At 39.6% G+C, this 16,278-nt stretch overlaps 1 non-coding gene across 1 annotated transcript; it reads left to right on the top strand.

Moving 5' to 3' along the window:
- Positions 1-14,383: 14,383 nt before the first annotated feature.
- LOC141644681 (small nucleolar RNA R71) lies at positions 14,384-14,490 on the top strand. The gene has a single exon (XR_012544293.1). It is a non-coding gene; the product is annotated as a small nucleolar RNA R71 (small nucleolar RNA).
- Positions 14,491-16,278: the final 1,788 nt, after the last annotated feature.

Raw genomic sequence — 16,278 nt, 5'->3', positions numbered from 1 at the left:
TTTTTCGGTCGAGTAGACCGATTCATCCGATCCATGAAGATCCGCCGGGACTCACGGTCAATGTGACACTTGGCATTGGGTCGTTAGTAGGACCAGCCATTTTGTTATTAGCAGTTTAAATGTTCGTGTTCTACACTGAAAAAGGAAGAAAAACAAAAACGAAATAAGCAACTCATCGAGGTGATTTAAGTCTATTTAAAATTCATTTTAACGTGTAGACTCATAGCACTTGCATAATTGATCTCCCTCAAGAATAATACAAGTGATCCCAAGACTCAATTTCCGTAAATTGATAAGGCAACTGTTTAGCTAGTTCTTCCGTAAGAACTCTTGGTCGATAGATTTCCGTAAATCCTATCTATAGTCCACCATAATCACAGGATCGTACGAGTGACCATAGTGTTGAGATAAAATAGGTCAATCAGTTCCAACTTACCCGACGTAGAAGGGGTCATATTATGCCTACCGGCGAAGAAGGGATTCATTAGAGTTTGACCTATAAAGACTATTCTCAATTTTGGTTTATACGAGGAAGATCCCATCAACATAGTTTTAATTCATTTTAAGTGAACGAATAACTAGCATTACGTGAATGAATTAATTTAGGTGATGGCTTAAAATGATCGTGTGACATAAGAATGTCATAGAAAACTAACGCGTGACCTCTATATGAGTCAGTTTTCATGCAATAATTAGGTGGTTTGGTTTTAGGCGGAATATGATGCAAATTATCGTTACGGAAAAAAAAAATAAAAGAATGCAATACGTAAATAAAATTCCTAGTGTGGCCTATCCTAATAAAAAGAACATAAAACAACTTTGGAATCCACTGTTGGACCCGAGAAGCTTGTCTTGATGTTCCATCTTGATCCTTGTAGCGGGAGTGAGCATCCGATTCTCCATCTTTGGTCTTCTCATAATTACAATTTAAAATATACAAAATATAAACCTATTTACATTCTAAATAAAAACTGTAATTACAATTGAAAAATCCAAAACGGAGATACGAGATCTCAAAATACAACCAAGACCGTGTTCCATCATTACGGTAACACGTTCTACTAAGGCCACACTAAGTTACAACCGATTGTAAAATAAATAAATACTTAATTATAAACATTCAAGGCATTCAACAATAACGATAAATAAAATGAATCAACTAAAACAAATTTATTCGTGACATAATTCCGTAATTATGTTAAATTTATCCAAACCACCCTTTAATGATTAAAATTATGTGACAAAACCGCTTTAATCAACTTAATTTTAATCTATTATAATCCGTTATTTTAAATATGCTTTAAAATAACTATATGGTACGTGAGTGAACCGTTTCACTATCAAGCGAGTGTACAATATCCGTATAAAGTACATTTTATGGCCAAAAATAAAATTTAAAACAAAAGAAATAAATTTTACACGCTGCCAGATAAAAATTCCTCGATCGAGACACTAAAGTCCTCGATCGAAGAACAAACAGGCTCGATCGACTGAACTGCTAGTCGATCGAGAGGAATGCCAAACAGGAAGTGCTCGATCGACAAAACTGGAGGTCGATCGAGAACTTTTATTAGCAAAGCTGTTCGATCGAGTACGAGGACTTCTCGATCGAACAGATGGGGTTTTAAAAAGGTCGATCGAGTGCAGCGATTACTCGATCGAGTAAAAACAAGTCAGAATAGCACTCGATCGAGTAGAAATACGCTCGATCGAATGCAAACATGGCTGAAAACTGTAAAACCCTCGTGAAAACGATTTGATATAACAAAACAATTTCAATTTTGATCAAAACCGCATCAAAACAATTCTACAATTGTCAAAACTTAACATATTGCTATAATCTCCGTATAAAATAACAATATGCAAAAGAACAAATCGAAAACAAGATAAAACATCCGTGTAAATTCATGCCACGGTTTCAAAAACGCAACAAACTGAAAAAAAAAAAAAAAAATTACCGAGAGGAAAAATGCTGCTGCCGCACGATTTTGTAGACAAAACAAGATCGTCTCAAATCGTTTTTATGAAAAAACACAATGAAAATTTACGTGGCTTCGCTCTGATACCACTTGTAGGGAAATATCCGTAAAATTCCCTTAAATTTTAAGGATTATAACGCAAATTTACATGTGAATTATAGTCATAAAACAAAATACAAGAGAAACGATAAAAGGTAGAGAATCAACCTCGGGTCCTTGTGAATGCGGCCTAAGAACAGAAATCAAAGTAGATTTCCTCCTAATCGTTGCACCCAAGACCGTCTGAGACTATGCCCCTTGTGCTAGAAAGTACTCTCTAATTGCCTTGCAATATTGAGAGAGTTTATGTGAGGTTTTCGATGTGAGATCTAGGTTTCAGAGAGAATTGCCCCGAAACCCTAGTTTGTGTGCAAATGATTATGCTTAGGTCAAAAGGAGAGAGGCTCTCTCCTTTTGTCTTGTTCGGCCAAACCGTGGGTTAGGGAGGAAGTGGGCTTTCCACTTTCTCCTTATTTTAACTCGTGGTTTGACTCGATTTTCGCTAAATGTATATGACGGGATTTTATCATAAATCGTCATCGGTTATCGGTTATTAAAATATCAACTAATAACATGACTCAGTCGATATGTTAATACTTGTCCGACAAAGACGATATTGTATAATAAATTAATTCAATATACATTAATTAAATATAAATCGTTTATATTCAATTTACGAATTAACCGCTTAATTCGCCTTAGTACGTATTATTTAATCCGTATTAAATAATTATCTCAACATCGCGTTTGACTAATTACTAGTCAATAACTCCGACTAACTGCTTAGTCATTTTAGGCATCAACATGACTGTATTTTCATACCGTCACATCTCTCAAACGTATCCTATAGGTGTGACTTTTAGAGACCAGTTGATCACCGCCATCTGTATGACAATAACGTCAAACTTATCTAGCAAGCCAACCGTTATTGATAAACGTGGACCAACTGATAATAATACAAAAGTATGCCATTTGATCCTTTTAGAGATTTAAATGTTATTACACTAACTGTAGAGGACACCAGCCCCAACAAAAGGTATAAGGTGATTCTAAAGGAATATGATCCTAAAAGGTATAAGGTGATCCTAATGAATATGATCCTAAGGGTAGAAGGTGATCCTAAGGAATATGAGGTATGAGAACTCCAAAAGGATTTATAGGTTTATGAACCTAAGGATGTTGGTGTGGAAGCTTAAAGGTTTATGAACCTATGGAAAGCCATTTTGGGATCTAAGAATCTAGGGGTAAGAATCCTAACTTTGGGTTTACGAACCTAAGGAAGGAGGCACTTGTTTGGGAACTTCTGGAGAACGACACCTTTGCCCAACTCTGTGAGGAAACAAGGAATATTGCAAGTAGCAGGACACAGGCGGGAACTGCTGAGGGAAATCTGCTTGGGTCGTCTTCAAACAAACTTCAAAAGAACGTTGGGTCAATGTTGATCTCCATGTCTCGAGAGGAAGTGACTGTCGGTCGTGAACTCTCGTTGGGAATTCATTTCCATGTCTTGAGAGAGATTGTCTATCCGCTTACTCTCGCTTGGGGAAATATAATGAAGGCGTGTCGAAACACCTGTCGGGAAATACTCGCTCATTGTGACAAGCAAGGTCTTGGTAAAGTACTGCTTCTAATACTTACCTGCATGGTTAGTAGCCATACAAGAATTCAATCTAATATATGCACGTAAGCAATTATCACATGGACCTCGAATGAGGAAACACATAGGCTTTTCAAAAGTTGTTTCTTTTTAAAACTCGTTTAAAACTTGTTCAAAGAAATTTGTCGTTTGTAATGCGCTATGCATATTCAATGGGCTTTAGACATAAGACTTGACATGACACAGACCTACTAGGATGCGACGCAAAATGTAGACTTAGGTTTGACTGACGCGACACTAACTTAGATGTGACACAGGGATGACTTTGACAGACTTTGCTTAAGCATGCGCAACCCCTAGCCAAGTGTGGGTGACAATGTGTATCAGTTCCAAAGGTAGAATAATTGAGATAATGATGACGTCATATAAAGGCAAGGCATGAGGCATAGATCATCTGTCTACTTGGGCATCTTTCACCACCGTTTGCTGTAAAAGAGACCCCTCTTGAGGCACGATAAATCGAAGAATCGATCTAAGACCCTTGTCATTGTCCGGACCGAGTACTAACTTGGCTTAAAATAAGAGAGGAATAAAGGAAGGGTGGCATCTCGGAAGAGAAGCCCCCAGGATGAGAAGATGACTCTGGAATTTTGGTAAAAAAAGAGGTTGGGCGACAATAAGGAGCCCCCAGTATAGAGGTGTTGGTTGTGGAAAGGATGTTAATTGAGGTTGGAAGGTTGAAATAGAGGTTGAAAGTTTATGGTTTTGATAATTGAGGTTGAAAGTTGGAAGTGGGGATGGTTGTGTCCTTGAGGACTGCCTACGTATTCACGTGAAGTGAAATCAAACCAGATCGTAGTTCTGAGGTTTGGTTAAAGTTATTTGGGTGTTGTGGTTTTATCCTTCTTGTGTAAGAAAGGACTGCCTACGTATCCACCTGAGTAGGTGAAATCAAACCAGATCGTAGTTCAGGTGTGTGCCTAAGCTATGTTGTTAGGGCCTTAAAGTGCAGGGTCACAAGGGTGTATTCCTTTGGTGACTCGAAGAACTGATTTGAGATAACTCCCTTTGATCATAGACCAAAGAGGTGTAACTAATTTTGTAAAAATTTCCTTGTCATGTGAGCACCCTTAGTGGACCCTAAGGATGAATATGGGTATGTCCCGTTCTAGGTAACAAAGTATTTGAAGACTCCGTGTATGGGTCAAGGTGAAACTGGATTGGATATTTGGAATGTGGAGCTTGGAGATAAGAGGCTTTGATGAACAAATCTCTGGAGCTTGATTTTGTGGAGTTAAGGCTTAATGGGATTATGGCTTGTAATGTGGCTTGGAAATGGGGTCTCTTGGCTTGATGTAGCCTGAGCACATAAAGGTGGGTTAAATGACGTGGGATCAAATTTCCATGTCTTGGCCCTAAAGGATAGGTATACTTGACGAGCTCGAGAGGATTCTCAAAATTCCTAACTATCTCCCCGTAACGGTCTCGAGAAGGACTTAGGGTGTGTGATGTGTGAAAGGCTAAGTGAGGGTGCTAGCTGACCATCTTCATTGATGTCTTGATTCTATATAGACTTCAGTAGTATTTCGTATTTGATATTGTTCTTGATTCAGACACAGATTCTTGGTCTGGAATATATTTCGGATTTTTGCTCGGATTCTTGATTCAGGTTTTTGAGGATAATTTTGACTTTAGATATTGACTTGTTTGATTGAACCTTGTTCTTTGACTTTTTTTTTTGTCTTGGGTATTGATCTTGGTCATTTCTCTTGATTGAGCCTTTTGTCTTTGATCATGGCTCGTATCGTTTTGGATTTGATTGCTACCATGGATTTGGGTTAGACTAGCACCTTTTGATGTGAAAGGGGTTGGTCTTTAGTAACACGGGTTGTTTATTGTGGGGAATGGGCTTGCCTTCCGTCATGGATTGTCAACAAGGGAGATGGTCTGGATTCGTCCTAGAATCTCTTGAGATAGGCTCGTCCTAAACTGGGGTATATTGTGGTTTCTATTGCCAGACATGGAATAGGTAAGAAAAGAACACGGAGTTTCAGGTCCTCTACAACTTTGAACGGAACATCATATAAGTGCACTCACATCGACTTGGAACGTGTGATTGTTATTATTTTTTTTTAACAAAAAAGTCTCAAATCAATTCTTGTTGTCACAGGAGAAGGATAAAAGATAATATAGGATAGAATATATGGATGAAAAGTGTATCTTTATTGAAATGAATAATGAATGTTTTTAACATAGACTCGAAAAGACGCGTGACTCGTGGGACAGCCCCCAGGTTGTCACTAGAAATAGAAATGGACAAGAAGGAAGACACTAGAACAAATATGAGATAGAAAGCCTAAGACTCGGACTCGGACTCGGACCCGGACTTTTACGCGATCTTAGACCTAGACTCGTAATCGTTGGCCCACGCTTGAACATTTTCTCTTCCAGCGACTGGCTTTGGCATCTGACTTTGAGCATTCACCCATTTGAGCACCTCATCTTCGTCATTGGGAACACTGAAAGGGTAATAGTCAAGAAACGTTTCTTGATAAGTGGTATATCCATGAGGATTGCCTAAGTTGCCTTGTGGGCTAAAGTTTGAGAGGGACAACTTCCCGTCTTCGATCATATCCTGAATGACATTTTTTTAATTTGTAACATTTCTCCGTATCGTGCCCTTTGCCTCTACGGTATTTGCAGTACGAATTCCCATCCCAGAATTTGGATTTCCTTTCTGGTTCGGGTGTAGGTCCTATAGGCTTCAACTTTCGTTGTTCCATGAGTCTCTGAAAGGCATCGGTGTATGTAATACCAATGTTGGTAAATATCCTAGGAGGTGTGCCCTTATTTTCGGAAGCCTTTGTGGGTGACCTTACAGGGTTGTTAGGTTTCTTTGACGAAGGATCCATGAGGATGCCTTTATTGATTTTGATTCCTGGATGAGAAGAACTAAGAATAGATTGTCCATTTATTGCTTTCTCCTCAGGACTGTTAAGTTGAGGGTTTGTCTGGACACTTTTCATTTTGAGAGGTTGGGCATCAAGCTTCTTACCCATTTCGGCGAACTGGTTTTCTATGTTGGAAAGCCGAGAGTTTAGGCTATCAATAGCTTCCTCTATTTTGGAGAATTTGTTGTCGAAGGCCATGGAAAGCATGAGCATTCCATTTTGGATATCTTCGTCTTCGAGGACATTTATTTCTTTACTACCATGTGGAGCGAGGAGGTGAGAGCAATGCAGGAAGGGTTTTTCATCACGTTTAATGATATTGGACCCAAGAGGGTTGGTCTTCTTGGATTTCTTGGCGGAAGGTGGCACAGGAAGATTGCCATCTTCGATCATATCCTGAATAATATGCTTTAGACAAAAGCATTCCTCCGTATCGTGTCCCCTACCTTGATGGTACTGACAATATGAATCGCCCTTCCATCTAGGGAATATCTTTTCAGGGTCTGGGGTTGGTCCGATTGGATGAAGTTTTCCCTGGGAAACCAGTCTTCGTAGAGCTACTTCATATGTGGTTCCGAGGTCAACGAATTCCCTATAAGCTCGTCCCAGCCTTCTAGGTGGAGTTTCCAAGAGGTTAACTCCCTTGTCTTCATTGGCCTTCTTAGATGGGTTAGTTGTGTTGAAGCTATGCCCTGGCCTTGGGGTATGAGAAGATGGTAAAGGTTTCATCATATCTATCTTGTCTTCCATACTGATGACACGAGCGCTCAAGTCTTCGACGGTGGCCTGGAGCTTAATGACTGCAGTACTTAGTCCCTCGACGACGACAGATAAACGTTCTTGAACACTTTCATTGGAAATTGCGGAATTCCTACCGAGAAGAAAATGATGCGCATTACAACTTGATTTGACATGGGATCACGCATACTAGAGCAACAAACAAAGGATACACGACGAGACGAGATGGCTAGACTCTTGACTTGTGAATCCAGGAAATGTCGTGAGTGACTTCTCGTGTTTGGATTCACGGTGTTTGACTATAATTTTAGACTCGAGTGTTGACTTTGACGGAGTGACCCTTATATGATTGACTTTATTGACGGAATTGATGACACAAGTTAATTCTAATTTGTGTTGTTTAAGACAGACTTGACTTGAGGTTCAGGTATGTGTGGCCCGAACGTGTCACCAGGGGAATTCAAGAAACAGATATGGGAATGACTCGATGTGTGAGTCGAGGTGTGGAAATGTTTAGCTCCTAATTGAATTGGGGTAGGGGGTCCAAAATGACGGCGTGACGCCTTAGGACTTGACTTGAATTTTGAAAAGACCCAAAATGTAGAGGCAGACAGGTTCATGACTCGACGGAGTTTCGACTAGGACATAGTCGGTTTGGATTTTGACTCTAACTTAGCCCAATTGAATTTACATGTTTACATTTACACGGCTGGAAAATATTTTGGTTTAAAAACGTTTTTTGGTTATTTTTTTGGTAATTTTTTTTTTTTTACGTTTTTTTTCGTTGGACTCTTTTTTTCTTTTCTTTTTTATACGGGTTTTGAAATGAGTATGAGGCCCAAAGTTTGACTCGACATTTGGACAGAGTTTCGGCACTGTTTTGTGCTATTTGTTTACATTTTGAAAAGGATTTTATTTTACAAAATTTCGTCATGGTTTCATTTACAAAATGGTGATCACGTATTTATACAAACATATATACAGGCATTATAACAGTATGCTGAGTGCATTTAAAAGGGTTTTGGTTTAAAGGGTGGGTTGCCATACCGAACAATCAAACCCGAAGTCTGTGGAGAGACTCGTACCAAACAAGAGTAAGGCCGATTCCTAGTCCATTTCCTCAAGTAGTGAAAGTTCTTGATACAAACAAGAGTAAGTACCATGGTATGGATGACGTCAATCGCTATCCATCCTTAGGCCCAAATAAGAATTAGGACCGTTCAGACGGGACGATTAGTCGAATGGGTTGGGTTGGGCCTAGGAAGGCCGAATAAACGGTCTAGGAAGACCGAGTTATGAAAACCGACAATTGTCTTGTACAAACTATTCCCTAACCTTGTTCAAGTTTCACCCTTTTGGCTACACGTAAGTGTATTATCCCCAGCGTAGTCGCCAAACTGTGGACAGCGGGCCGCCCACGGGGGCGCTTGGGAGGAAAAGAGAAACAAGCGTTTGCATTTTGTATGGAGTCGCCACCAATTTTTATGGGAAATTAGAACCATTCGAATACCTCGTGTCATGTCAAGACACAAAGTAGAGACATGAACACTAAGCAATCGTTACCCTTAGCATTCTATGTCTAGAATGACTCTCGTGGATGCCAATGAACACGGGTGTTCACAGATATCTGGAGTAAGGGGTGAGGGTACGTATTAGGAAGCTCTTTTGATCGAACACCTAATCCCGCCCGCCTCGATAGCGGCCTCTACTAATGATTAGGGAAGTTATTCGTACTCGATATATTGTCGGCTATATGCATGCAATGCAACATCCAAGTTTTAATCCTAACATGTGAGAATTAATACTAAGTCGGTTGACACGTAATTAGCAAACAATTGGGTCGAAGTAGGATTTAATGCTCATTTACATGTGAAAACATACAAACGGTAAAAGAAATACAATAATTATGAATTACAATAATGAAAATTACATTAATTACAATGGATTAGGCGATTTATGTCGAAAATACCTTTAAAACGGATAATTTGAGAAAACGAATAAAGGAGTAAATTAACGAATAAAACAGAAGGTGATAATACGAATAATAGTTAGTTAATATGTAAACTAATTACAATTAGGTCAAGGCAGAAACGGAGTTCAGGGACAGAATTCAGCCAGGAACAGGCGCAGCAGAGCTGCGTCCCTTGGAATAGGCGCAGCAGACGCTGCGTCTGTTCCTTGGCTCAGTTCTGGCTGTGAAGCCGTAATTGCAAGCCGTTAATGTTAATTGGTGAATTTAATGACCGATTGATGATATTTACTCGGATGAAAGTGATTAGCATGTTATGTAACATATGAATGGGTCGTGAAAACAGTAAAATATGAATGAGACGGAATTGAACGAATTAACATAAGATGGGTTAATGGTAGAAGTGAAAAATATTAATGAGTCAAACAAATTAAATCAATTAACTAAGTTAAATACAATGGATTAATGACGAATATGCGATGAATACAACGAAAGACAGGTGAAAACTATATCAAAGACGAATTCCAGAAACCCAATATTGATGAATTGAATCTCTACAACCCGGAATTGAATTTAATGGCGAAAACCCGCAAATATTGGATTATTTGGGATTTAAGTCGGATTTATGATGGATAAAACGTGTTAACGATGATGATTACAATACACATGTGAATTATATGCTATCACGATGAAGAATTAACAAACAAACGAAACAAATAAAAGGATTTGACGTATAACAGAGGACGAACGAAGAAGAAAGGAAGCAGGAACTGCGGCAGCCTCACGAAAAGGCGCAAAGAGAATCGCGCGCTCCTTCAAGAGGCGCAGCGATTCTTTGCGTCCTTTCTCGACGGTTATCTACTGGAAATCCGTAAAAAGAGGTTTTAAAGCATGGTTTTAGAAATCGGTTTTAATGGTACTTTCGACATAAACCTTACAATTGACGATACAAAAGGTAAATACAATAAATAAATAAGGATTATACACCCTCAGACTTACATGTTGACGAAACGAGAAGGACTAAGATATCGATTAGTGATGCTCGACGCGAATGCAAAGATAGTGCCCTCGTAAGAGGAAAACGATTAAGTTAATTAAGTTGATTGATGTGTAGTTGGTCAAATTGGTCGGTCATGCAAACGGGGAGGCTGGTACTCAGAAGGATCCGAGCTTACGTGGTCGAATGTTCAAGCACGTAGACGCCAAAAAGTAAAAACAAAGTCTAGAATGCAAAGGGAGAAGAGAAGGGCGGACACTCGCGTGAGAAATATGAGGAACGAAAGCTCCTATTTATACTAATCACGGAATTAGGGTTTAGGAAAGGAGAGAAAGATCCGGAAATAACCGACTTAGGTTAAACGCGGAAACTTGGACAAAAAGAAAACCTTGAGGAAAAGGCGCAGCAGAGCTGCGTCCCTTGGAAGAGGCGCAACACTTGCTGCGTCCTTTCCCAGGTAGGTTCCTCTGCGCGTAGAAAACGCGTTTGACAGCCTGTCGTATTTTAGGCATAACTTTCTCTACAAGACTCGGAATAAGGTTATTTCGGTGGCGTTGGAAAGCTAAGAAAGAGATCTAGAACTTTCTGTGAAATAGGCCCGACCCAAAAAAGTCGTTATCACCTCGTAAAACGGGCCTAAAGGTCGGGTTGTCAATTTAACTAAATGAAATGCACATTTTGTAATGTAAACTTTTAGTTTACCTTAATGAAGTGACATGAGACTCAAAATGAGATATAATCTCAACATTTTATGACATCCTAACTGTTAGAAATATACGTACCTTAATAGCGGAATAGGTACGATGATCGACGTGCCGCTTTCTGTCCACGATACCGAAACCGAGACCAATACCGGTGGCTACAAGAGTCACGGATATATTCACACCCCAAGTCCCAAAGCTCCAATTTGATGGAGAGCTTAACCGTAGCGATAGTATATCTTTCTATTTGTTGTGTATTGTCGTTGTATATCGATTCACATAGAATCAATCCAATTTATAATGCTCTAAAAGAGATTATTCTGAGGATGAATTAAGAGAAATAATGACCATTAATATCTGATTTAATGGCTCATTACTCACCTCTTAATCTCACCTTATTATCACATAGATAATGTAGTAACAACCACAACTAATGTGGCCGTTTATTACTTGAATTTCAATACTAACCTTAGATAGACAAGCCCATTGCTTTTGACTCGTGATTTGACGGTTTTAAGGAATGAAGACGGTTTTTGACCCGGACTCCAAATGTACTCTAATTACTGTCAAAACGACCGTATCGGCACGTAGATGACAACTAAGAGGTAGACATTAATGTTTGAGCAATCACTTGACGATAAACTTACGAACTGTCACAAATCGTTCCGCGTACCAAACATGCGGCCCAATCATCACCGGGTGGTTTGCGGGAGGTGCAGAAACGAGGTGTCTACAAACATCACATTGTCCTCAATGTGCCAACAATTCATAATACCCAATCAAACCATAAAAATGGCTCAAAGCACAAAACAAGAAGGACTAGAGGTTATGTTTAATGGGATGCAAGAATTAAACTAATATGCAAAGCAATGAAATACTTACTCGACTTGCTAACCTTCCCCCAAGCTAGCATGAATTCGGGGGGATATAGATGTTTCTTTGTGATCCGTAAAAAGCAAAGGCCAGAAAGTCACAGAACCACGACCCCGATCGAGGTTGACCTCCTTTTCCCGTGTTTGACTTGCTTGTCTATGAAAGTGAATTCTTTTCTTGTTTTTCGAAAACCACGTCCCCAAACGGGGTTCCTGCATGGGGATGCGTGCCATATTCACTTCTAAACCTCCTTTCTTCATTTTCACCTAAAAAATCACAAAAAGAAAACATCGTCAAGTCGAACATTTTATTACTAATCTACGAAAAACAATAAATTGCAGAAAATTAAAAACAAAAATAAACAAAAGCAATAAAAAAAAGCTTGGGTTGCCTCCCAAGAAGCGCTGGTTTAACGTCCCGCACGACGTAAGAAGCTATTTGATTCAAGTTTTATTCTTGAGCTTGCCACCAACCAAGCTCCATTTCATAGCTATCTTTGCATTCCGCAACCATTTGAAATTGTTCAAATAAAATTTCATTTTCCTCTTAGCACTCCTAGCATTAGTGCCCTTAGCATCGTCACCTACAAAACAAACAACACCAACATCGTCCTCCAACGGATCCATTAGTAAGGAGCCAAGTGAAGTAGAGGCATAAGAAGAGTCCACAGCGCTAAATAAATAACAAGACTCTTGTAACATTGGGCTTCTAATGGTGTTGTTTTTGCGAAAGGAAACCCGGTCATCACCTACTTCCAACGTCAACCTCCCATTTTTCACATCAATTAGCGCACCCGCGGTGCGTAAAAATGGCATACCCAATATAATTGGGGTTTGTGAGTCCTCGGCCATATCAAGTATGAGGAAGTCAACGGGTATGAAAAACTTGCCAACTTTGACGGGTACATCTTCTAAGACACCTAAAGGTCGCTTTAAAGAACGGTCCGCCATTTGCAATGTAATACTTGTGCATTTTAAAGCACCCATGTTAAGTTTTTCACAAAGGGAATAGGGCATGACACTTACACTAGCACCTAGGTCGCAAAGGGCCTTATCAATGGTATATTTGTCTATAGTGCAAGGAATAGAATAGCTACCGGGGTCCTTAAGTTTCGGGGGAGACTTGTTTTGTAAGAGTGCACTACACTCTTTGGTGAAAGCAATGGTCTCAACCTCATTGAAGGATCGCTTCTTTGAGAGGATTTCCTTCATAAACTTTGCGTAAGAAGGGACTTGGGTAATCAATTCCATAAACGGGATGGTGACTTGTAAATTTTTACAAACTTCTAAAAATTTAGCAAACTTACCTTCCTTCTTGTGCTTTGCTAGACGATGGGGAAATTGTACTTGAACAACTTTCTTGGGAGAAGCATCCTCCACATCTTTCACTTTCTCTTTCTCATTCTCCTTAGGAGCATCCACTTTCTTTGAAACGGCATCACTCTCCTTAGCATTAGGAAAGATTTCTTCAACAACCACCTCATCACTTTCTTTTGGCATAGGAGACCCAACATCTTTAGCATCAAGCTTGCTCTTCCTCTTTAGCATCAACAATCGATGAGGAAATGACACACGATCCTTAACAAGAGGCTCATCACTAACCTTCTTTTTGTCATCTCCCCCAAGCTTGGCCTTTTTAACAACCACCTCTTCATCCAAAGTCATGGATGGCCCATCATAGTTTGAACCACTTCTCAAGGAAATAGAATTAACAGTTTCATGTGGTTTCTCACCTTGGGGAGGTAGTTGACCGTTCTTCCTTTGAGAATTAGAAGCGGCTAGTTGAGCCACTTGTTGTTCCAACATCTTGACCGGGGCACTATGAGCTTGATCATTTTTTTGAATTTGAGCCAACAATTCCCTTTGCATTTGGATGATCATGCCCTCGAGCTTACACATTCCTTGATTGTTTTGTTGGCCATTTTGTGGTGGATTTAGTTGGTAATTGTTTTGTGGGGGCCTTTTGTTGATTTTGATAGCCCGGTGGAGGGATATACTTTTGTTGTTGAGGGACATAGGCATTTTGTTGTGGTGGGGGTTGTGGGTTAAGCACATTGTTGCTATTGTAAGACAAGTTCGGATGGAATTTTGAATTCGGGTTATAGGTGTTGGAAAATGTACCCAGTGGATATGAACTTTGTCTAAAAGCTTGAAAAGCATTTACCTCTTCAATGGGGGCTCGGCAATGTGCGGCATAATGACCCTCACCTCCACATCCATCACAAACGATGATTTGGCTCGTTGAAGACACAACATTGAGTTGTTGAGTGGAATCTTTAGCATCTCTCTCCGCCAATTGTTGTTGGAGCAAAGCAATTTGAGCTAGCAAAACGGAGTTGTTAGAAGATTCTTATTTACCTTTGGATGTCACAACTCGGGAATTGACATATTGGGCATCATGGACCGCCATAGATTCGATTGTGGCATGAGCAAGGTCGGTGTCAATTTGATCAAACCGCCCATTGTTGGCGGAATCAAGAATCCTTCGGGACTCGGCACAACATCCATTGTAGAATGTTATTGCTAGAAACCAATCATCTAGCCCATGATGTGGGCATTGCCTTTGAAGCTCTTTGTACCTCTCCCAAGCTTCATATAAGCTCTCAAGAGCTTGTTGACGGAATCCGGTAATTTGGCTCCTCAAAGTTTGAGTTTTCTCCGGTGGAAAAAACTTTTGGTAAAAAGCAAGAGCCAATGTCTCCCAATTGGTGATTCCCAAGGTGGTGCGGTCAAGGCTATTGATCCAAAGCTTGGCCTTGTCCTTCAAAGAGAAAGGGAAAAGTATTTTCCTTATTTGGGCTTGGGTGACGCCCGTTTGACGGATCATGGAGCAATAGTCACAAAAGTTTTGCACATGCAAATTGGGATCCTCCAAAGGACTTCCTCCAAATTGCTTTATCTCCACGAGGCTAGTGAAAGCCGGCTTGATCTCGAATTCCGGTGCGGTGATTTGAGTGGTTGTGATTCCGGCCGGAAGCATGGCCGCGGTGGGCTTTGAGTGATCGGAAAGTTTCACCATCTTTTTGGTAGTAGATGGTGATGGTAGTGGAGTTGATGAATAAGAAACCTCCTCCTCTTCAAGAACCTCTAGATCGTCTAAGTAAGACTTTCTAGCACTTTCAACTTGTATGGGAGAAGCGGCTTCTTTCAGTTCCTTCCAAAAACGTCGTCTTCTCCTAAATGTTTTCTCGGGATCGGAATCCGGTGAAAGCAATTCTCCACTTCAAGAGGGCCTGGGCATAAGACAACAATTTCTAGGAAAATGATAAGTAACGGTCTCAAGGAACAAGTGTTCCCCAAGACAAAATAAAACAAGATAAAAATCGACAATTCAAAATGTAATAAAATCGCTTCCCCGGCAACGGCGCCAAAATTTTATAGGCTTATCGTATACCTATGCAAAGATAATTACCCTAAACAACAAGTTAATGTAGCAATAGGGGTCGAACACAAGGAAACGGGAATTACGTCGTGAATTGCTATGGGTAGATTTTTTATCAAGGTCGATTACGATTTGGTTTGGTTTGGTTGTTTGATGATTAATAACAATAATGATGTAAATTATATAATAAAAGAGAGTCTAAGGGGTTCGGGTCACACATGCAAAGATAAACATATGATCATGATAAACTTGGTACTAACAACATTGTCAATTGCTTAGGCTTAAAGATACCCATCTTACGATATTAGCATCAACCATAGACCGGGTCCTAGAGAAACTCTCGTCCATGACTAGGTCGTCCTACTATACATGCTTAGTCTAATTCAATTCTGTGCCTCTCGACTTATAGAATGAATGAACAAACTTAATCATTTGAATAAGGCCTAAAACAAAGATTAAACGTGACGACGCAAACATGTGATAGAAGCAATATGAACAATATTATTATTAACCTATTTTATCATGTTACATATTTGATTATTGCATGGCTCCCCTAGCCCTTAGACTAAGAGAATTAGCTACTCATAATAGGATGTAAATTGTACACTATATTGAGAGAAATGATAAACATGATTATATGATCTAAACAAATTAGGTGATAATACATGTAAAGGTAATTATGCTAATGAAATGAGATTAATAATAAACTAAATAGCAATGTAAAATGTAAACTAGAAATGGAAATACCTTAATAGAAATAACTTGTATGGAAGAAACAAATAGAACCAAATGCTTGAAATGTAATAATAACCAAATGTTTAAGAACTACAAGATTAACTAATTTGTAAACTAATATAAAAACTATTGAGAGAAATATAATGCTTAAGGCTATGAAGAACTAAAATGAGACGTAAAAAATTGGATGCCCAAGACCTTGGAACACCTCTCCTATTTATAGGAGAGGAGAAGGAAACGCAAGTTTCCTAAATGCATGCGGCCCCGATCGGGGTTAGGTGGCTCCGATCGGGGTCGTGTGTTTCCGGGTATTTTCTC

Source organism: Silene latifolia, chromosome 2, assembly GCF_048544455.1.
Source record: "Silene latifolia isolate original U9 population chromosome 2, ASM4854445v1, whole genome shotgun sequence".
Lineage (NCBI taxonomy): Eukaryota > Viridiplantae > Streptophyta > Magnoliopsida > Caryophyllales > Caryophyllaceae > Silene > Silene latifolia.
This window is presented reverse-complemented; position numbering and strand designations above follow the sequence as displayed.